The 22,578-nt window shown below is 40.2% G+C and overlaps 1 protein-coding gene across 4 annotated transcripts in view; it reads right to left on the reverse strand.

Annotated features, from left to right (window-relative positions):
* Positions 1–22,578, reverse strand: part of rab23 (RAB23, member RAS oncogene family) — an 82,404-nt gene that overhangs the window by 32,054 nt on the left and 27,772 nt on the right. Inside the window, exon 1 of one of the 4 annotated variants that reach the window (XM_069886082.1) lies at positions 7,620–7,765. The exons of 2 other annotated variants lie outside the window; for them this stretch is intronic. The gene's annotated coding sequence lies outside the window, so the exon portion shown is untranslated. Of the gene's footprint in view, positions 1–7,593; positions 7,766–22,578 lie in introns of those variants that run through there. One more of the 4 variants, XM_069886081.1, reaches the window with a different exon arrangement.

A 22,578-nucleotide genomic window follows, 5' to 3' on the forward strand; every position in this document is an offset into this window, starting at 1 on the left:
CTTTATAAGACAACATTCCTACAACATCCAACATTTTCCTTATTCTCCTATTTCTATCTTATTTATCCCCAATCTCCCCTTCACCTCCTGAGTTGTCCTTTATCCCTTGTCGGACAACCACATCTCCCCTCTCCATTTGGATTTGCGAATCCACTCGCAAGCGTCAACTGATTTTGCAGTGACCGCTATTTCCCCCCACCCCGCCTCCCCCATAAAAGATTTCACTTTTCATATGTCACAAAGGTCACTCTTTTAATTCCCTCCTTATTCTCTCTATTCCATTACCTTCCCTTATTAATTCTTGCCTATACTATCTATATTTTCCTCTAAGTACAGATACATTCATGTATGCTCATTGTCTCTATTCACTCTTATACCTCTTTACCCGCATACATATCAATCGTGATCATTTTTACTCTCATTACCCGTCTTCATCCCTCAGTCTATTTTTGTCTTTACCCACATACATATCAATCGTGATCATTTTAACTCTCATTACCCGTCTTCCTCCCTCAGTCTATTTTTGTAATTGTTCTGCAAATTTTCGTGCTTCTTCTGGATCCGAGAATAGTCTGTTTTGTTGTCCTGGAATAAATATTTTCAATACCGCTGGATGCTTTAGTATAAATTTATACCCTTTCTTCCATAAAATCGCCTTTGCTGTATTGAACTCTTTTCTCTTCTTTAGGAGTTCAAAACTTATATCTGGATAAATGAAGATTTTTTGCCCTTTATACTCCAGTGGTTTGTTGCCCTCTCTTACTTTTTCCATTGTCTTCTCCAGTACCTTTTCTCTTGTAGTATATCTTAGGAATTTTACTACAATAGATCTTGGTTTTTGTTGTGGTTGTGGTTTAGAGGCCAATACTCTATGTGCCCTTTCTATTTCCATTTCTTGCTGTAGTTCTGGACATCCTAGGGTCTTAGGGATCCACTCTTTTATAAACTCCCTCATATTCTTGCCTTCTTCATCTTCCTTAAGGCCCACTATCTTTATGTTATTTCTTCTGTTATGGTTTTCCATTGTATCTATTTTTTGAGCTAGTAGTTCTTGTGTCTCTTTAGTTTTTTTTATTAGATTTCTCCAATTTCTTTTTTAAGTCTTCTACCTCCATTTCTGCTGCTACTGCCCGCTCTTCCATCTTGTCCATTTTCTTTCCCATTTCTGTTAAGGTCATCTCCATTTTATTTATTTTCTCTTCTGTGTTGTTTATTCTTTTTCTTAAATCCTTAAATTCCTGTGTTTGCCATTCTTTAAATGACTCCATGTATCCTTTAATAAGAGCAAGTATATCCTTTACCATGCCTTTCTTTTCTTCTTCTATTTCACCGTACTCTTCCTCTTCCTCTTCTTCTTCCTCTGGGTTGGCCATCTGTTGTTTCTTTGGTGCCCTTTCCTCCTCTTCTTTCTTGTTTCTATTGTCTTCTGTGGTCTCTTCTTGCTGCAGGTGTTCTGCAGCTGTCGTTGCCGGCTGTGGAGATCGACTCCCCAGCTGGTCCCCCCTCCCGTCGGTGTGTTTTTTTTCATTCGCATCGCGCACGCGCGATACTTCGCGCATGCGCGGTTGCGCACTTTTACTCGGCTCTGCGAGCCATTTTTATAGTCCATTATTTACCGACCTGAGGGAGCGGGCCTCTTCGGACAGGTAAGGCCTTCACCTTTTTCCTCCTTTGTCTTCTCTTCCTCTCTTCTTACCGTTGCTTTTGATTTTTCTTTTTTTGTCGCCATCTTCTTTCCACCTTTATACTCACTTTTCTGTAACTTTTATTTCTGTGCCTTTGTGTTTTCTTTTGTTTTTCCCGACTTTTCTGGAGAGGGCTGGAGTTCACCGTCCGGCCACTACTCCATCACATGACTCCTCCCACACACACACAGTTGAGGTTAAGTTAACTAATGAGTTATATTTTTAGGAGTTATTAATAAATATTTTGTTTTAAAAATAAAATTGTCTTGGTGAATTTCTATTGCTGCTGGTCTGCGACATAACATTTGCTTCTACCTTGAAAAAAGGACCAATCCTGAAATGTCAGTAATATATTGTTACCGCCTCTGAACGCAGCAAAACCACTTGAGTTCCTCCAGAATTTGAGTGTTTTTACAATCTTAGCTTTTGTAGACATATGTTTTACACCATGCTATTGACCCTTTTCTCAGCAAGTCAATGGGAAACATAGCCCTCAAATAAAGGGATGAAAGAGGAAAATTGGCCTTTTTACTTCTTTAAAATTGTGTTTAACATATAAGCATTAATACAGAATTGATAATTACATAATAATTCATTTGCATACAAGTAAGCATGGACAAAAAAAAGCCAATAAAAAAGTAGATAAAACTACATCAATAATTTCTTATAGTACCTCAAAAACATTTAATTGGAATGATCTATGCAACCATGTTAAACCATTTGTTGAAATAATGTACAAAATAAAGGGAAAAAAGAAAAAGCAAAACTAAATCTAATCTATCCCCTCCCCCTAATCAAGTTTAGATTATAAATTAATAAAAACAATCTGGAGACAACCGGAGAACAGGCAATGAACCACCGGGACATACAATAATTGTTAATTCTTCCAATTATAAAAATAATTCTAAGAATGGGCCCCATAATTTCATAATCTAATTTTCTCTCAACTTAAATGGGATATTACATCATATAACCACTGTGTATGAGTAGGGAATGAATCCTCTTTCCATTTCAATAATGGTTCATGTTCAGGAAACTCTACATAAACCTTGACTATTGTAAATATTGGTCATTAACATAGCCTGTGGACAAAAGGCACAAAAATTAAAAAGCCCCTCGTTATTTTGACAATCTATCCTGACAATGTTCACATTTTTCACGTTCCAAGGGATTATGTTATATTAAAAGTAAAGGGCATTGCCGAGACTAAGTTGTTGACATCGTTAGTCACTGAAAGAAGGGAAGACAGGACTTTATATTCTCATTCTCTTTAAATCTAGCTGTTGTTTTGGGATAGAGGTTAAAGGACACCATGATTAAATGGTAACTGGAGAAGTAAGACATAAAGCAGGGGTTTAGTGTGCTGGGATTTGTGTGAGGGACACTGGGGAAATAAAAATCATTCCAGCATTTGCTCAGACACGATGAAGGATATCAAATTGGACGAGGGAGAACTGACAAATTCCTGACTGTAGGACTCAGGCAGAGATAGAATCTAACAATTATACTGCACAGAAGACAACCTTTTGGTCATTATACAACTATCTAACTATCCTCTGTTCCTTGTACAGTAAAACCCCTGGTATCTATCAACAATGAAGATTGTTAGATGCCGGATAAGTGTATTTTCCGGTTGATTGAGACATACTCTTACAATTCTAACTAAGACACCTGCATTAATAATTAAGGTTAAAAAATTAAAATGCTATACCTTACTTACAATGAACAAACTTCACTTGCATGAACATAAACCTTAAAGCAATTTACTTTATTTTCAGTCACATTACTTGAAAGCATTTAACTGTCGCTGCATCTTCAGGTTTCTCTCCCTCCACAGAAGCTACCTGAGAGATGAACAATAACATAATAGATAATTAACGAACCCCACCCCCTCATGTTTAAAAATAAAGCCTCTGACTGGGTCAACTTTCACTAAACAGAGATACAGAAACACTTTACGAGAGTCACCCCAACGTTAAGCCGCATTAACCAGCTCTTCATCCTAGGCAATGCCATCACTATTTCACACATTATTCAAACAGCTGCTATGAGCAAAGCACAACCAGGGCACTCTGCTGGCTGAACATTTGCTCCTGTAGCAACTGTGTCACAGTGCAAAACGAAGGAAGAGAAAATGATAAGACATAGTCGAGTCGAAGTTCAGTAAAAGCCATTTACTCACAGTCATGCACAGCTTTTTAAAACCCCGCTCATTCCAAATGGTGTCATCGCATTGTGACATCATGACATCACTCAGAACCTCCCAGGCCAATTCGATTAAGCCTCTGGTGAGCCACTACACTCCCATCTTTACCAAAGGTTTATGTGTTACTTCAGAGAACTTTTACTTTTACAATTTTAAACGCGTATATTTTTACTTATTATTTTATTCTCATTTATTTCAATTCAAAAAATTTTTTTTGCTGGTTGCTCGAATCTGCCAGTTGTTTGAATACCAGAGGTTTTACTGTATCTTTTTGTGCAGTACAGACCTATAACTCTGCTGTTTGAGTAGGACATGAGAGCATTTGGCAAATTGAAATTCAGCAAAATAAAACTGCACAAGTCTAAACACAAGAAGCTTTTAAAATGAGGGCTCAGTGTCTTGTCATTTTGTTGGATTACTCTGATTCATCTGATAACCTTCCCTTCCAGTTATTGCTTGCCAATTGCCATTAGCAACAGGCCCTTTAAATTTGCAGCCGCAGCAAAAGGATAACATTGAACAAAAGGCAAACTTTTTAAGAAAAAAAATTATTGTGGGTAAGGTTTTTTGCAAGGTCTTGTCTATGAATCCTTTGATGAGAGCCAAAGTAATAAATGGTTTACAAAACAATATCAGAGCAATTGAATCAAAGTTAAATATGTGGTAAAATGAAAGCCATCCATTTCTTACTAAAGGGGGCAGAAGAGGTGGAAATGGGCAAAAGTTATTGGCCTTGATTTTCAAGGCAGCATAAAGTTACAGGACCTACCACAGGCAATTCAGATTTTTGAGTACATTGGATCCAGGATGGTCCCCAGTAAAAGGGATCTGAACTTGGAGAGAACAAAACAGCTACAGCACAATACTTCAACCAATTAATTAGATTGAAGAAATATGACTGAAACATGCAAAATTAAAGGACAGAAAATCAATGAAACTTGGCAAACAACTGATTTATTTTTCTTGAATCAGTGACCTGTGGATTCAAACCCCACTCTTACACTTGACTTGATGCAGGCCAACACTATGATCGAATGAAATATGACCATTCTAAAATGGTACTAAACCAAGCTTCTTTCTAAAGTGAACAAAGAAGCTGGAGGAACTCTTGTTAGTCAAGGAGAGAAATGGTCAGTCAATGTTATAGGTTGGAGCCCGATGTCTCCATCAAGTCCCCTCCAGCTTTTCTTTGTTTACTCAAGATTCCAGTTGCTAGAGTTCTTGTGTTTCTCAAGGTTCTTTCCATTTGCTCTACAAACTGTCCGAAGAGAAGGATTAAATGCCAAAATCTAGTCCTAAAGAGAATGACGTTTTATTTACCTGGCTGCTATATGTGGGATTTTATCTCAAATAGAATTCTCAATTCAAAGCAATTCCTGCAGATGCAGTGCTTTTATGTTTTGAGGAGATGTAAATTAGCAATATACAGATGCAACTTCCCTGTACTTTATTTTGGCAGGATCTGTGTCACAAAGTTCTATGTTAGATGCAGCTTACGCATGTGGAAAGTGAGGCTGCTTTGTTAGTGAAACTGAAGCATAACTTCTACTCCTGAAGCAGTGGTCGAGGATTTGACAACTGCAGGGTGTGACCCAGAGATAAGCAGTCAGGATTTCAGGAGAGAGAAAACCACATCCTTAAAAACAGACCAAGCAGAGGGTAAAAATCTTAATTCAAGAACAACTACGATGCCAAGAACATTCAGTATCAGAGTTAGCCAGACATATTTCCATTACTGGAAGGATACAGGATTGGAAGTGAACAGAACAGGAAGATCAGAAAAAAACAAATCTAAAAAACAGACAAAAGCAAATGGAATGTATTATTTTTAAAGATGGATTTTTACAAGGATAACAAAATCTTGAAATAATAATGTAGCTAGTGTGTGGTTGGGTGGATTGGAGCATGAGAAAGACAAATTGCAAAATGCCACACCTCCTGGCTTGTATTTTTCCTTCCAACTTCAACTGAATTCATCCATAAATTGTGCCTTTATGAAAATTTACAAGCAATATATGGTCGCAATCCTACTTCAATTAAAAATTGTTGGCAATTATTTACACACAAGCATATCAAAAAGTTTGAAACATCTACTCACAAATAATCGCAATGAGGGGACAGTCAAAAGTAAAACTTACAGCTTGGAAATTATGAGTTGGGAAAATTCAGTTGGCTGCTGTCAAGCCACACATATTTCCAAACTGTATCATCTGCTGTTGTTCAGGATGTTAATGTAATACTATTTCTATAATAGGCTAAAGTATATTGCTTCAAAGTAAAAGTTTCTGCATGTAACAGAATGATTCTTTTTTACATGCATTAGCACATAGCATTCAAGATAAATGTGGGGATAAGTGCGACATTAAATAAAGGTTAGTCCCAAATTCCTGTCTGTGTTTTCAGCTTGAAACACTATTATCTCCAGTCAACCAAAACATTCCTTCTCAAGGAGCCCTCCTTCATTCTCCAGTTTAAGTGAAAACTTTCAAACAGGCAAACTCCTCAAAATGTCATCCAGATAATTCTTCCAAGGACAGCACAAGATGAAGGTACTGACATATCTCTCGACCAACTTTCTCAGCCTACCTGTTTCTTGGGACTGCAGGTGGGGAATCCAACCCCAACTTTACCTCCCCTTTCACATCTATAGTCAAAGGGCGCTCACCCCGTCCCCCAACCTCTGCTAATGGGGGAGGGGAGAATTCTCCAACCCCGTCCCCCAACCTCTGCCGACAGGGGGTACTCCAACCCCGTCCCCCAAACCTTTGCCGACAGGGGGCACTCCAACCCCGTCCCCCAAACCTCTGCCGACAGGGGGCACTCCAACCCCGTCCCCCAAACCTCTGCCGACAGGGGGCACTCCAACCCCGTCCCCAACCTCTGCCGACAGGGGGCACTCCAACCCCGTCCCCAACCTCTGCCAACAGGGGGCACTCCAACCCCGTCCCCCAAAAGTCTGCCGACAGGGGGCACTCCAACCCGTCCCTCAACCTCTTCCGACAGGGGGAAACTCCAACCCCGTCCCCCAACCTCTGCCGACAGGGGGCAGTCCAACCCCGTCCCCAACCTCTGCCGACAGGGGGCACTCCAACCCCGTCCCCAACCTCCGCTGACAGGGGGCACTCCAACCCCGTCCCCCAAATCTCTGCCGATAGGAGGGTGCTCCAACCCCGTCCCCAACCTCTGCCAACAGGGGGCACTCCAACCTCGTCCCCCAACCTCTGCTGACAGGAGGGTGCTCCAACCCCGTCCCCCAATCTCTGCCAACAGGAGGGCGCTCCAACCCCGTCCCCCAAACTCTGCCGACAGGGGGCGCTCCAACCCCTCCCCCCAATCTCTGCCGACAGGAGGGTGCTCCAACCCCGTCCCCAACCTCTGCCAACAGGGGGCGCTCCAAACCCGTCCTCGAACCTCTGCCGACAGGGGGCGCTCCAACCCCGTCCCCAACCTCTGCCGACAGGGGGCGCTCCAACCCCGTCCCCCAACCTCTGCCGACAGGAGGGCGCTCCAACCCCGTCCCCAACCTCTGCCGACAGGAGGGCGCTCCAACCCCGTCTCCCAATCTCTGACGACAGGGGGCTCTCTAGCTTCTTCTAGTACTATTTGGGCTTTCCAGCCCGTTCCAGCCCCGCCCAGCCCGCTTATTTCCTCAGCCCTTCCAGAATCAGGCGGCTGCACCCCATCCATCACTGCCCACTCTACCTTTGGCCAGTTGTCGTGCCTCCTACCGTCTCTGCTCCTCCTCAGTCAGCTTCAGCTTGACGCATCCCCTCAAAACTGGAACCAGAGGATCAGGATCAAATGAGAAACCGCTTGCTCAAAGCCGGTTACCCCGGACAACTGACGGAACCGGAAACAGAACTGGAAGCCGATAGAATAGACAGTCTGTACTGCGCAGGCGCTGCGAGGGTGGAATGCCGCGCATGCGCCGCCCGCCCGCCCACCGGGTGTGGTATCTCTGCTGCACATGGGTGGTGGAGGTGATGCAGATTAGCAATGGCATCTGCACACTGAGCTGCATACCTGGATGGCTGAGTGGCGAGTCAGAATTGGAGTACGCCCAGAGTGGAGATCCAGACATTCATTTAGTATTGTCACATTTATGGAGATGCAGCGATAAACATTCTTGTGTGTGCCATTTGAAGGCTGGCAAAGATTTGCCATCATTCAAAAACCGAGAAGGAAAGTTCCTCGCTAAATTAGCGAGGGGGTTAGGGATCTCACAGCCTTCTCTTGTGCAGCCTTGCCCTTGTATCCATTTACCTGGTCTTCACTGCACCTTCACAACCCCAGGTTTCCATTCCCAGAAGCTGTCAATGCCTGCGGCTCAGCGGTGTTAGAAACAGAATTACCTTTAAAGAAATTGCTCGAGACAAAAATTGAGAACAAAGAACATTTATTGTACAACAATGCAAAGTTGGGTGCTTCCCCTTACCCTGGGAATTGTTGGAATCTAGGGGTTAAAACATTATGAAAGAAATGATTAATTAATGTGTATATTTACTGCATGGTTCAGGGGAAAAGAGGAATGTGATTAAGTGGCAATCACAGCATGGAGCAAAGTTGGCTGAGCAAAATGGTCTGCTCCCAAATACAGGGAGAGGAAATGCATAAAACGATTTAGGAGGAATGCTCAAACTGAAGGAGGTGGTGAGTAGCACAGGAGACACAGGCCAGACCAGAACAAAGAATGGCCTGCAAGAAACAAAGGGAATGGAAAACCAGTCTAGGAGGAAGATTAAGGCAGGAGGAGGTGTTAAAGGGAACAGCAGAAATTGGCCAGACAGGAACAGAATGGTGATTAGAAATATCTGGGGATGAATTAATTTCTGATCAACACAACAGGATAGTCTGGCCTGGAGGATTAAGATGGGAGTGCTACACCCCAGATATCTGCAAAACAGGAGATGACTTGTGATAACCCTTATGCAAAAAGATCTAGCAAAGGAAGACAACTTTTGTTCTGTATGATAATGAAATCTAGCAAAGGAAGCCAACTTTTGTTCTGTATGATAAGGTTGATCTATATAAACTGAGCCAACTGGACAATAGGGAATAGCTCACTGTGCAGGTGACCTATGAACTAACGACTGACCCAGAGCTCTGTTAAGTTTTATTCTTGTGCTGTGTGATAAACTGACTGTTGAACCGAATACCTTCTCCTATCACTTCATTCAAAGAACACGCTGGACTCAGACCACACATAGACTAAATTAAGAGTAAGGTAAAGCCAGAGTCCGACAATTTGGTGACCCCAACGTGATGAAGATGGAGAAGTGACGGAAGAAAAAAATACGAAACACCAGTCGATTGTGGTGTGGTGATAACAACAAGTGACCATTCTACAAAGGGAGGTAAGCAGACGCCTGTTTTAACGAAGTTCTGCTATTGGCAACGATAAATTGTGTGTTGTCACTACTCTGCAAAAGCCCTCGTTAAAGCCAAAGAATAAAACAAAAGGGGGTTGGAGTCCCCCTAGTAGAACGGGGTTGGAGTCCCCTGTAGTAAAAAGGGGGTTGGAGTCCCCCTAGTACAACAGGGTTGGAGTCCCCTGTAGTAAAAAGGGGGTTGGAGTCCCCCTAGTAGAACGGGGTTGGAGTCCCCCTAGTAGAACGGGGTTGGAGTCCCCCTAGTAGAACGGGGTTGGAGTCCCCCTAGTAGAACGGGGTTGGAGTCCCCTCGTAGCGATCTCGAGAGATAGGTTTAGACACTTGGCCAATTAGAATAAGGTGTATTGTGATAGTTATTTGTTTCTATAGTGTGTAATAAGTATTTGATTAAGGATCGAGTACCATAGTAGTGTATAATAAGTATCTGTATAAGGTGTATTGTGTTATAGTTATTTGTTTCTATAGTGTATAAGTATCTGTTTAAGAATCGTATAGTGTATCATAATAGTTTATAATAAGTATTTGTTTAAGGATTGTGTACAGTGTGCCGCTGGTGTTTATAATAACGTGGGAAGGGTCGAAGTAGATTGCAGGGTGGCAAAATCCTACCAGGGGAGAGACCCAGTGAAGTACGAAGTCTAAACGGTTAAAAATCGGAACAGAGATGGAAGGAGTAAATAGGGATGTAGGGCAAGAGCTCGGGGAAGACAGAGGAGTTCCCCCATCTGTAAACCGACAGTGGGAAAAAACAAGGAATCAATTACTGGGAGGAGTACCGAAGGGAGAGGAGGTACAGGCTATGGCACGGTACGAACAGATATGGAAAGAGCTGCAGAGTCAGGGGAAGGTACCACGAGGGTTTGAAAAAATCCGGCTGGTGCTGTACTTAGGAGAAGCAGAGAGGGAAGCAGCCAAGGAGGTACAGGAACATGAGGCAAAGGGACAAGGATCTATATGGAATAGAAGAAGGCTTAAACAACAGAGAGAAGTGAAGGAACAGAGAAGGGCAGATTTACACAATATGACATTGGCTTGCATGGCTGTGGAAGCGAACCTTCAACATGATATTAAAAAGGGACCCCCTATCATAAAGGAGAATACGGGGGAGGTTAAGCCGTCAGCCCCGCTATATCCAAAGTTACCAGAGACATTGCCACCACCTTATCCTATTCCCCAGATGCCAGTGATGCAGATAAATGAGGGAATAGTGAATGTCACTGAATTAGCAGGTCACGAACTCCAGGAGGCGAAGGAGAGACTTAAGAGAGTTATGCAGGAAAGGGTGGAGGAAATGAAGGAGTTAACAAAGGAAATACAGAATGATGTATGTAAAGTGAGGGAAACTAGTATGCGACTAGAAAAAACAAATGAGAGAGAGCAAGAACAGACACTTGAGAATGCCTTCTCGGTAGGAATGTCAGAGGATCACACCACCCCCACTCCTCACAATAGACAAAAGGAGTCAGAGGATGAGGAGATCTTGACCTTTTTGAGTCAGTGTAAGGAGAGTTGGACGGATAAAGCAGGAGTACACCCAGCCACAGATCCCTTGCAGACTACACTCTTTAGGGCTGCAGTAACGAGTGGACTGCCAGCTGTAGTTAGGGAAGCGTTAGAGAATAACCCTGATATTCCTGGCTGCTCGAATGAGCAATGGGAATCTCTTTGTGCCTGCCACATTGACCACCGCCAGTGGGCTGATATCGCCTCAAACCATGCATCTTGGCGCCTCACAGTTCGGCGGGCAGCAACCTCCTTTGAAGAAGACCGCAGAGCCCACCTCACTGACAAAAGACAAAGGAGGAAAAACTCAACACCCAACCCCAACCAACCAATTTTCTCTTGCAACCGCTGCAACCGTGTCTGCCTGTCCCGCATCGGACTTGTCAGCCACAAACGAGCCTGCAGCTGACATGGACATTACCCCTCCATAAATCTTCATCCCTGAAGCCAAGCCAAAGAAAGAAAGAAAAGGACCACACCAAAATCTATCAATTCCTGAAAGATCATTACCAATAACTACACAGTATCTACAGCTACTTCTTTTAAAATCCAAGGGTCCGATCCATCTGGCCCAAGGAACTTATCTATCCTTTGACCATTCAGCTTTCTGAGCATCTTCTCCCTTGAAATAATAACTGCACTCATGTCCCTTCCTTGATTCTCTTGGACATCTGGCACACTGCTAATATCTTCAACTGTAAAACACTTATTTAGTTCCTTTGCTATCCTCTTGTCTCCCATTATTATTTCACCAGCGTCATTTTCTCGTGGTCCTAGATCAACTCTCACCTCTCATTTACTCTTCATATGAAGAAGCTTTTTGCATCTTCTTTGATATTATTTTCTAACCTACTTTCATACTTCATCTTTTCCCTCATGAATTTTTTTATTTGCCTTCTGCAAGTTTTTGAAAACTTCCCAGTCCCCCATCTTCCCTCTAATTTTTGCTTCCTTGTAAACGGTCTATTTTGCTTTTACGTTGACTTTGAATTCTCTAGTCTGCCACAGTTGTGACATTTTTCCATTTGAATATTTCCTCTTTTTTTGGTAGGTATCTATCCTGCACCCTCCTCATTTCTTGCAGAAAATCCATCCATTGCTACTCTGCCTTCTTCCCTACATGCCCTCTCCAAATCTATTTTGACCATTCCTCTCTCATGCCATTGTAATTCCCTTTATTACACTGAAATGACACCTGACTTTGGTTAGTCCTTGTCAAATCTCAAATTGAACTCAGTCATATTGTGATCACTACCCCCTGTGATAGTACAGATCTATCACCAATGTACAAAGTGTATATAGTTACTGTATCTAGACTGTGCTTACAGCGATTGGCTGAGAGCTAAGCCACACCTATTGTCTGGGCCTTAAAGGGTTGTGTCCCTAGCCAGGTTGGATCATTCTGGACTGGTCGGCCACCTGTGAAGAGCTCCTGTCTTTTGCTAATAAAAGCCTTGGTTTGGATCAACAAGTCTTTGGTTCTTTCAACGAGCTCTACACCCCCTAATGGTTCCTTTGCCCTACGCTCTTAAATCACTTCTAGTACATTACACAACACCTTACCTAGTACAGCTGATCCCCTCATAGACTAATCAACAAACTACTCTAAAAAGCCATCTTGTTGGTATTCGACAAATGCTGCATCTTGAGATCCAGTCCTAATCTGGCTTTCCCTATCTACTTGCATGTTGAAACCTGCATGTCCACCTTAGCATTGCCCTCTGACACACCTTTTCTATTTGCTGTTGCAATTTGTTGTCTACATCCAGCTACTGTTTGAAAGTTTGTATGCAACTGTCAACAGTATCATTTCATTCTTGCAATTTCTTAACCCAACCCACAATGATTCTATATTTTCTAATCCTATATCACCTCTTTCTAATAATTTAATGTTAATCCTTACTAACAGAGCCACACCACCTCCCTTAGCTTACCTGCCTATCCCCTCAATACAGTGTGTATTCTTGGACAGTCAGCTTCCAGTGATATCTGTTCTTTAGCCACAACTCCATGATGGTCTCAACATGTACCGTAGTGAGCATTCTGACTGGTTGCATCACAGTCTGGTATGGAGGTGCCAATGAACAGGACAGGAAAAGACTACAGAGGTTGTAAACTGACCAACGCCATCATGGGCATTAATCTTCATTCCATTAAGGGATGAGTTGCAATGCAACAGGGACACATGATCAAAATAAGTAACAAATACAGGGCTGAAGGTTTTATATTTAAATGTATGCAACATTAGAAATAGTGGATGACCATGTAGTACAGCTACATATTCAAATTGTGATAGTAGTCTATAAATGGGCCTGACCTTCCCAAGCTCGTGGCAGTGGATATAATCTTTAAGAGGCGTTATCTCAAGAAAGAAACCTACAATAAACAATGACTAAGAGTAAATTCGCAAATAAAAGCATGAAAGAATCTCCATCTAAACGAGAGGCCCAGCTAGGTTTGCCTCATGGAGAGGAAAATGGTGGGACCTCCCCAAGGACCAAGGAGGGAGCTGCAGCTTCAGTTGAACGACCCACCTAGCAGAGAGGATGAGAATTGGGCGAGGACAGCGTAACTGCCCGGTAAGTACACAAAGCCTTTCCAAAGCCCCTGGAGATGGGGAGAAGCTTGAGGTCCCCCTCCACAGCGGGAATGCCAGGTTGGGTGCCCTCACGGTATGTGTGAGGCCCGAGATGAAGTCAGTGCCTGTAATGGTCGTGGAGCAGCGACACTGAAGAGCGGGCCGGCCTGGACAGATTAGAAGCCACAAAGAACTGCTGTTGACTCTGGTATCAAGGGGGAGGTCGGTACTCACCTCGTCTCCAGCAGCAGGTCCGGAGCCAAGTCACACGGTATGGCGGGCGAGGCAGCAGCGAGCACCGTCGGGTCAAGCGCAGCAATCAACAGGTCCAGCGATGGACCAGAAGAGACAGTGACCACCGGCGGCAGCAGCAGCGATGGGTCCAGGAGCTCTGAGGAGGATGAAGGCAGCAGTGGAGGAAGATTCCGATGGGCTGTGGGACTAAAAAAAAGTCCTGTAAAAACAAGCAGGGGGGCTCAGAGCCCTCTCTGCGCAATGTAATTGACACGCTGGGCCAGATGGAAGGCAGGCTCTTCCAGGCTGTCGAGAAGAAAGCCCGAGACATGGGAGAGAAGCTGGACAAGGTCCAGGGTACCCTATCAGGGTTGATGGGTAGGGTGGCTGAAGTGGAGGAAAAGGTGGGTAAAAATGAGGACACCATACATAATAATGGCTAATAAATTGGAGATGCTGCTGAATGAAAGAGAGAATATCTGGAGGAAATTAGATGCCCTTGAGAACTACAGCAGGGCTAAGGGAAGGGATTGAAGGGCAAAACCCAGTAAATTTTTTTCAGACCTGGATCCCCGAGGTGCTGGGCAAGGGTATATTGGGAGAAAAGATTGATATAGAAAGTGCTCATAGATCCTTTTCCCAAGGCCAGGTCCTGGGTACAGACCACTTTCTGTCCTGATAAGGTTGTTGTGTTATCAGGACAGGGAGAGAATATTATGAGTGGCGGCAATGGGTGCAAAGAAAAGAGGGTCCCCCTAGAGAAAGAGGGAAATAAAATCTTCTTTTACCCGAACATTAGTGTAGCACTTTTGAAGACCAGAAAAGAGATTTGAGCCAGCCAAGAGTCTGATCAAGCAAAAGGGGTACAAATGTGTACTGAGACATCCAGCCACCCTGAAGGTGATATTACCAGAAGAAAGAAAATTTATTGCAGATCCAGAGAAGGCGCAGGAATTCGTCGAAGGTCTGCCCACAATGGGGAGTACAAATAAGTGAAGCCTGACTGGGGATCAGCCTAGTGGTTTTTATTACATTGTGAATTTAGCCCACAGGGATGTACAGATATGTAATGGACTGCAATGATATTCTGGCATTTAATTGTAAAAAACCATCTGAAAATAGGTTATGCCAAGTAGACAAGAAGTTATAATTACAGTTTTTCTTGGGGAGCTCAGGATACAGAGAGAGGAGTAGGAGAGTGCTGGTGGCACAACCTGTTATTGCGGGGGAGTGTTGACAACCGAAAGAGGTTTGAAACAGAGTAGGGGGGAGGGTGAATATAACATGGAGTTATGTCGGGAGAGCAATAGGGGGTTAAGGGAAAGTATGGCTGTGAATGTTTCTTGCGCCTTCTTTTTTTAAAGTTAGTTATTTGAGTTTTTGTCTTTGTCCTTGTTCCCGCCCTTGTTCCTCACCCAGTTATTTTTGCAGCTTGGATGGAACAGAGCAAAGGACGGATGGTAAGAGATTAGGGGTGCGAGGGGGGTGGTGCCAGGGGAAGAACCATGGAGTAATGGCTAAGAATGTAAAGTTTGCTACTTTTAATGTCAATGGCTTAAATGGTCCTGTGAAGCAGAAAAGCATCTTGGCACACATTTAAAAAAAAAAAATGGGGATAGATCTGGCCTTCCTTTAAGAGATGCACTTAACTGAGTGGGAACATCAAAAGCTACAAAGGGGTTTATATTCTCCTTGTTCGGCTCAAAGGCAAGGGGAATAGTAATTCTAGTGGGAAAGAGTGTTCCAGTGCAGATACAGAAGGTGATTACAGACAAAATGGGAAGATTCATTATGGTACACTGTCAGATATATTCAGAATCCTGGACTTTAATGAATGTGTTCTCCCCCAACTATGATGATGAAAAATTTATACAGGACCGGCGGAGGGGAATGAAAATATTCTAATAGAGAGTGACTTTAATCTATGTCTGGATCCTGTGCTACATAAATCCACAAAATGGATAACTAGGACTAGGGTGGTGAAAGTCACCATTGACAGCTTAAGGGAGCTGAATTTGATAGATGCGTGGTAAAGAAAGCATCCAAGAGAGAGGGACTACTCATTTTACTTGAAACAACATGACTCCTACTCTAGAATAGATTTTTATTCTGGCTTCAGCCTATTTGGAAGGTAGGATCATGGAAGCCAAGTATAGGACAAGGCTTCTCTCAGACTATTCCCCCTTGGTTTTGACTATAGATATACTAGATAAGCAAGGTACAGCATACAAATGGCATCTTAACACTTTGCTGTTGAAAAAGCCTGAGTTTTGTAGTTTTATAAGAACTCAAATAGCCCTGTTTTGTGAGGATAACTTCCCCTCTACTCCAGATAAATTTCTTCTGTGAGACACTCATAAGGTGTACTTGAGGGGCCAGAAAATAAGGTACACAAAGATAGTCAAGAAAAATTACATGAGGGAAGTGAAGGAATTGGAAAAGGATATTACCCAATTAGAGAAGGACTTTCAGGAATCAGGCTTGGAGGACAATTATAGAGCTCTCACAAACAAGAAATTAGAATTAATATGCTTCAGTCGCATAGTATGGAGGGGGGGGGGGTCGTGGTGAGATGGCATAGAGACTAGGCATGTAACCCCTGTCCTCTCTGGTCAGACTTTTAAGTACCCGTTTTTTAACCCTTTATTTTTAATTTAAAAATTTTAATTTTTAGTTTGATATTTTGGTGAGCCATTATGGTTGCTAATGTAAAAAAAAAAACTAAATCTCAGTTACAAAAGAAAATACAGTTTCGAAGTGTAGAAGAATTGGGGCCTAAACGACTTGAAGCAGCCTCGGACTCAATTTCAGTGATCTCCAAGCCTCAACGATCGCCGGTGGGGACAAAAGTTAAAGTAACAGCCACTCACCAGTCTCAAGATGGCGCTGGTTTGACCCGTTTTGTGGAGGAAGGAGTGCGTTCCCGAGAAGTTGGGCACAAGCCTGGAGGCTTGTTGCAAAGAATAACTCCGTTGGAAGAGATGGGAGCGCGGAGAAAGAGGACTGTGATGTAGACACACAGTCTATAGCGACTGTGGATGTGAGTAGCGCTGCTAATTCCGTAACTTTATTAAAAAATGGTCTGCGGGGGGAGGACAGCGACGACCCCCTGAGTAAGTCGGGGGGTCGTCATTGGGTGTCCAAACCTGCAGCAAAACGACTAGAATGCTGCCTCTTGATGTACAACTAGAAGAGGACTTACCTTACTCTGCCACTGCACAGGAAATGGAAGAAGAGCTGGAAGAAAGTGAGTTACAAATTACGGAACCAGATTCTGCATTCCAAATTGCATCTCAGCCTGTTTATATGATGTTTGAAGGTATTGCTTCTTATTTGGATATCATTACTGGTCAATTGAACCAGCTGGTACAAATGAATGCTGATATGAGCTCAGATCTAACTGTGGTTAAGGCAGAAGCTAAAGAAAACTGGGAAAACTTAAAAAAATTTGAAGCTTCCTTTTCTGAATGTAAAGAACAAGTACAATCCTATACAGAAACAATAGTAAAGGTGGAAAGATCAGTTAAAGATTTAGGAGCCTGGGAAAGAGAATTAACAAAAAAAATTGACTATTTGGAAAATCAAAGCAGAAGAAATAATGTGAAAATTGTGGGTTTGCCAGAAGGTATAGAAGGTCAAGATCCTGTCAAATTTTTTTTAAAATTGGATTCCTCAGATGTTAGGGGAAGAGTCTTTTCCTGATGGATTGGTATTGGAAAGAGCACATAGAGCTTTAAGAAGAACACCCCTACCTGGTCAACCCCCAAGAGCTGTGATAATTCGTTGTTTGAACTGTTTGGATAGAGAGACAATTCTTTGACTTGCAATTCAAAATGCAAATGATGATTCAGAATAGTAGAGTTTTCTTCTACCCTGATTTGAGTCAAGATGTCATTAGACGCCGACGTGAATTTAATCCAGTTAAAGATGTTTTATGGCGTAAAGGTCACAAATTTGCTTTTTGTTACCCTGCTGTGTTGAAAGTGTTTTATGGAAACTATCAGTCTCAATTCTTTGAGAGTGAGCATGAAGCAATGGTTTTTGCTAATTTGCTACCAGATGTCAGAGGGCAAAGAAGTCCACCATTATCTCCTAAAAGAAAATCTGACGGTCTTGGAAATGGGAAAAATGGCAGAAGTGGAAAGAACGGGAGTGGAAAGAGTTCATCTACTCTTGAAATGAGTTCACCATCTGGACTTGAATCTCAAGGCTTGATTTTTTTTGTAATATGTTAATATTTTTGATTGGCTGGCTGGGGAGGAGGGGATTGTACTGATTGCTTTGTTAGTCATCATTCACTAGTGGGTAATCCACACCCAGTTTTTTTAGGGAGTTACTACCTTTTGGTAGTTTTTTGGGGTTTTTTTTTTGTTGTTTTTTTTCTTATTAATGAATATTATTTTTATTTGGAGATCCTATATATTTTAATTTGGGGATCCTATATATAACAATTTTTTTTGTTATTATTAATTTTGTGATTATTTTTGGTATTTAGTAATTGTATTAGATATGTCAAATTTGAAATTTGCTACTTTTAATGTTCAGGGATTAAACAACCTGATGAAGCGTAAGAGAGTTTTGGCATATATCCAAAAGATGAAAATTGATATTGCTTTTTTACAGGAGACATATTTGAATATAAAAGAAAGTATGAAATTGAAGAGGGACTGTTTTTTTTCTTCATTTAACTCTAAAGCTAAGGGAGTAGCAATTTTGATACATAAAAATTTACCTTTTGAATTACAATCAATGGAAATGAATGCAGGACGTATTCTTAAATTGAATTGTAAGATTTTTAATGAATTTTGGACTTTACTCAACATTTATGCACCGAATGTGGATGATGAAGTATTTATTTCGGATGCATTTTTGCTTCTGGGACAAGCTAATGAAAATGTTCTGGTTGGAGGAGATTTTAACTGTGTTCTCGAACCTTTATTAGATAAATTTCCAAAAAATGTTAAAAAATCTAAAATGGCAATTCAAATTCGAGCTTTGATGAAAGATTTTAATTTAGTGGATATTTGGCGACGTCAAAGAGAAGGATTTCTCTTTTTATTCATTTAGACATGAATCATTTTCTAGAATTGATTTTTTTTTAGTATCGGCACATTTACAGGAGAAAATATTGCAAGCAGAATATAAAAGTAGGGTAATTTCAGATAATTCTTTGTTGTATTTTACTTATGAGAGTTCTGAAAAAATTCGTGCAGCTTATCGTTGGAGATTTAATACGATGTTGTTAAAAAAGGTGGAATCTATTGAATTTTTTAAAAAATAAATCAATTTCTTCTTGGAAGAAAATGTTAATTTCGTTCAGAGTAAATTTATTATTGTGGGATGCTGTGAAAGCTTACTTGAGAGGTCAAATAATTATTTATACCTCTAAGGTTAAAAAAAATTATTCAACTAAGAGCCTTGAATTAGAAAAACAGATTGATGAAGTAGAAAAGGAATTTCAGAGAGATGTGACAGAAAATCAAAAAATAGAGTTGTCTGGATTGAAATTGAAATACAATACATTGCAATCTTATCAATTTGAATGCTTGATTAATAGATCTAAACAATGGTATTATGAATGGGGTGAGAAAGCACATACAGTACTTGCATGGCAGTTAAAGAAAGAACAGGTATCAAGGGTTATTAATGCAGTTAGATGAAATTCGACTGTTATTTACAAACCTCGTGAGATTAATGATGAGTTCTACTCATTTTATAAGAAATTATATACTTCTGAGGAAAAACAGGAGAGCAGATCGATCGACTCCTTTTTATCGATGTTGAAATTACCGGTATTAGAAGAAGAAGATATAATGGAGCTGGAGGCTCCTTTTACTGATTTAGAAATTAAATTGGCTATGCTGGAAATGCCAAATGGAAAATCACCTGGTGATGACGGGTTTTCGGTTGAATTTTATAAGGTATTTTATGATGATTTATCTACAGTGTTTGGAGATGTGGTACGACAGATTAATGAACATTATGATTTACCTAAATCTTGCTCTAGTGCCTTAATTACTGTAATTCCTAAGAAGGATAGAGGTGTCTTCATATAGACCAATTTCTTTGTTAAATGTAGACTATAAAATAATAGCTAAAGTATTAGCGAATCGATTGGCTAAATTTTTACCTAAGTTGATACATGTTGATCAAACAGGCTTCATAAAGAATAGATATGCTTCAGATAATATTCTTAGAGTGATTAGTTTGATTAATAAATATCGACAGTGCCCCGACCATCCGATGGTGATATCTCTCGATGCAGAAAAGGCTTTTGATAGAGTTGAGTGGAACCTTTTATTTAAAGTTTTAGAGAAATTTAAGTTTGGTCCTTCTTTTATTGGTTGGATTAAAGCTTTATATAATAAACCAATAGCCAAGGTATTGACAAATGGTCAGATCTCGGAACCTTTTAAATTAACTCATTCAACTCGACAAGGTTGTCCTTTGTCTCCAGCTTTGTTTGCGTTAGTAATTGAACCTTTAGCACAGCTGATACGACAAAATACACAGATACAAGGTATGAGAGCTTTAGATGAGGAGTATAAAATTAATTTATTTGCTGACGATGTACTGGTGTATTTAACAAATCCAGCTCAGTCACTTTTACACTTGAAGAAGTGTTTAACACAATATAGATCTTTGTCTGGATATAAAGTTAATTGGGAAAAAAGTGAAATTTTACCGATAGGTGAAGGAGATTATTCAGTTTATAAGAATATTATTAATTTGAAGTGGATTGATCAAATTAAATATTTGGGTATAAATGTGGATGTTGATTATCAATCTTTATATAAATTAAATTATGTACCGTTAATGAAAAAGATCAAAGCTGATTTGATTAAGTGGAAGGATCTTCCTATAAATTTAATTGGAAGAATAAATACAATTAAAATGAATATCTTTCCACATATACAATATTTGTTTACTTAATAAGAATTTTTTCCGAGATTTAAATAAAATGGTTATGGAATTTTTATGCAAGGGTAAATTTCTGAGAGTTGCTTTGAATAAGTTAACTTGGAAATATGCATTAGGAGGATTACGTTTACCACATTTTCAAAATTATTATGAGGCAGCTCAATTTAAATTTATTAGTTCTTTAATGGATTTGGAACAGCCCCCTAGTTGGGCTAAAATTGAGATGGCGAATATTTTTGAATTTGAAATACATCAATTTTTGTTTCGGTGGAAATTAAATTTATTACAACAATATAATGTGCCTATACTAAAGCATTTAATGAAGTTATGGATGAGAAAAAATAGAACAATAGGTTCTAAGGGTAAATTATTGACTTTAACACCATTATATAATAATCAACTTATTCCCTTTTTCAATGCATAATCAATGTTTATTACATTGGAAATCTAAAGGTATAAAAAATCTGGGGGATTGTTTTAAAGAAGGTAAATTTTTATCCTTTAATCAAATGAGGGAAGATTTTGGTATTAATGAGAATTCTTTATTTGTTTATTATCAACTTCGATCTTTAGTAAAACAAATATTTGGTAGCAATATGACTTTACCTAAATTGACTAAATTTGAATCTTTTCTTGTGATTGTACCAAAGAAGGGATATATTTCATTGATGTACCAAATATTACAGGAGAGTTGGAAAAAAAGGGATGGGATAGATCTGATTAAATGGGAAAAGGATATTAATTTTTTTTTGAGGATGACTGGTTAGATATTTGTCATGATCGTGTTACTAGATTGATAAATGTTCATTATGCAATGGTTAATTACAATTTTTTACATCAATTGTATTTAACACCTGAAAAGTTTAAAAAATATATGGTTTTAGTGAATCAGACTCTTGTTTTAGATGTGGTAATTCGGTTGGAACTTTTTTTCATGCTGTTTAGTTATGTGTACACATACAATCTTTTTGGAAAGCAATACAATTCTTTTTGGAACATTTGTGTAAGATTAAAATACTTCTAGACCCGACAATATTTTTGTTAAGTAAGTTGAAGCCTTTGAAAGATTTGGGATTAGATAAATTTCAGATTGCTTTTGTATATTTAGCTTTATCTGTCGCAAAAAATTGTATAGCAAGTACATGGAAAAATGCTAATGTGATTGATATTAATAGATGGCATAATGAGATGAAAACTTGTTTGGTAATGGAAAAAATTACATATGTTTTACATGATAATTATTCTTTTTTTTCTTAAAATAAGTGGTCTTTATATTCAGAATATTTACATTTAAATTTACTTTGATTAGATTTTAGTAAATATATTTTAGTTTTCTTTCTTTTTGGCTCTCCTAAAGAGAGCTGGTTGAGAGGGGGAGGGGGGTTCTCTTTTCTTTTTTTTTATATAAATTTTTTTTATTGTTCACAATATGTACTTTTTCTACTGTATGTAATAACCTTGTTGAACGAATAAATAAAGTTGTGAAAAAAAAAAGATGCATAGTATGGAGAAGGCCATTATGAGGTCAAGTCAAAAATATTATGAGTTGGGGAGAGAGCTCACAAGGTCCTCACTTGGCAGTTGAGGGCAGAACAAGCCTCTAGAACAATTAACGCAATACAAACGAGGAATGGACAGGGCTTGTATAAACCAAAGGAAATTAATGAGACCTTCATGGAATTCTATGAAGGATTGTATAAATCTGAATTGACTGGGGATCCCAATCAAATGGATGAGTTCCTTACCACATTAGATATCCCACACCTGAATCCAGAGGAACAGGTGGAATTAGATCTTTTTACAAAAGCTGGAAAAAGCATTGAGTGCTTTACAAGCAGGCAAGTCTCCGAGGGAGAACGGATTCCCGCCTGAGTTATAGCAAGAATTTAAGGACTTATTAATATGGAGGTGATAGACCAGGCTAAGGAAACACAGTCCCTCCCAGAATCTTTCACAATGGCAATTGTTATGATGATTTTGAAGAAGGGTAAAGATCTACTCATGCCCTCTTCTTAGGCCAATTTCCCTGTTGAATACTGATTACAAGATCCTAGCCAAAGT

This window comes from Narcine bancroftii, chromosome 6 (assembly GCF_036971445.1).
Source record: "Narcine bancroftii isolate sNarBan1 chromosome 6, sNarBan1.hap1, whole genome shotgun sequence".
NCBI classification, from domain to species: Eukaryota; Metazoa; Chordata; class Chondrichthyes; order Torpediniformes; family Narcinidae; genus Narcine; species Narcine bancroftii.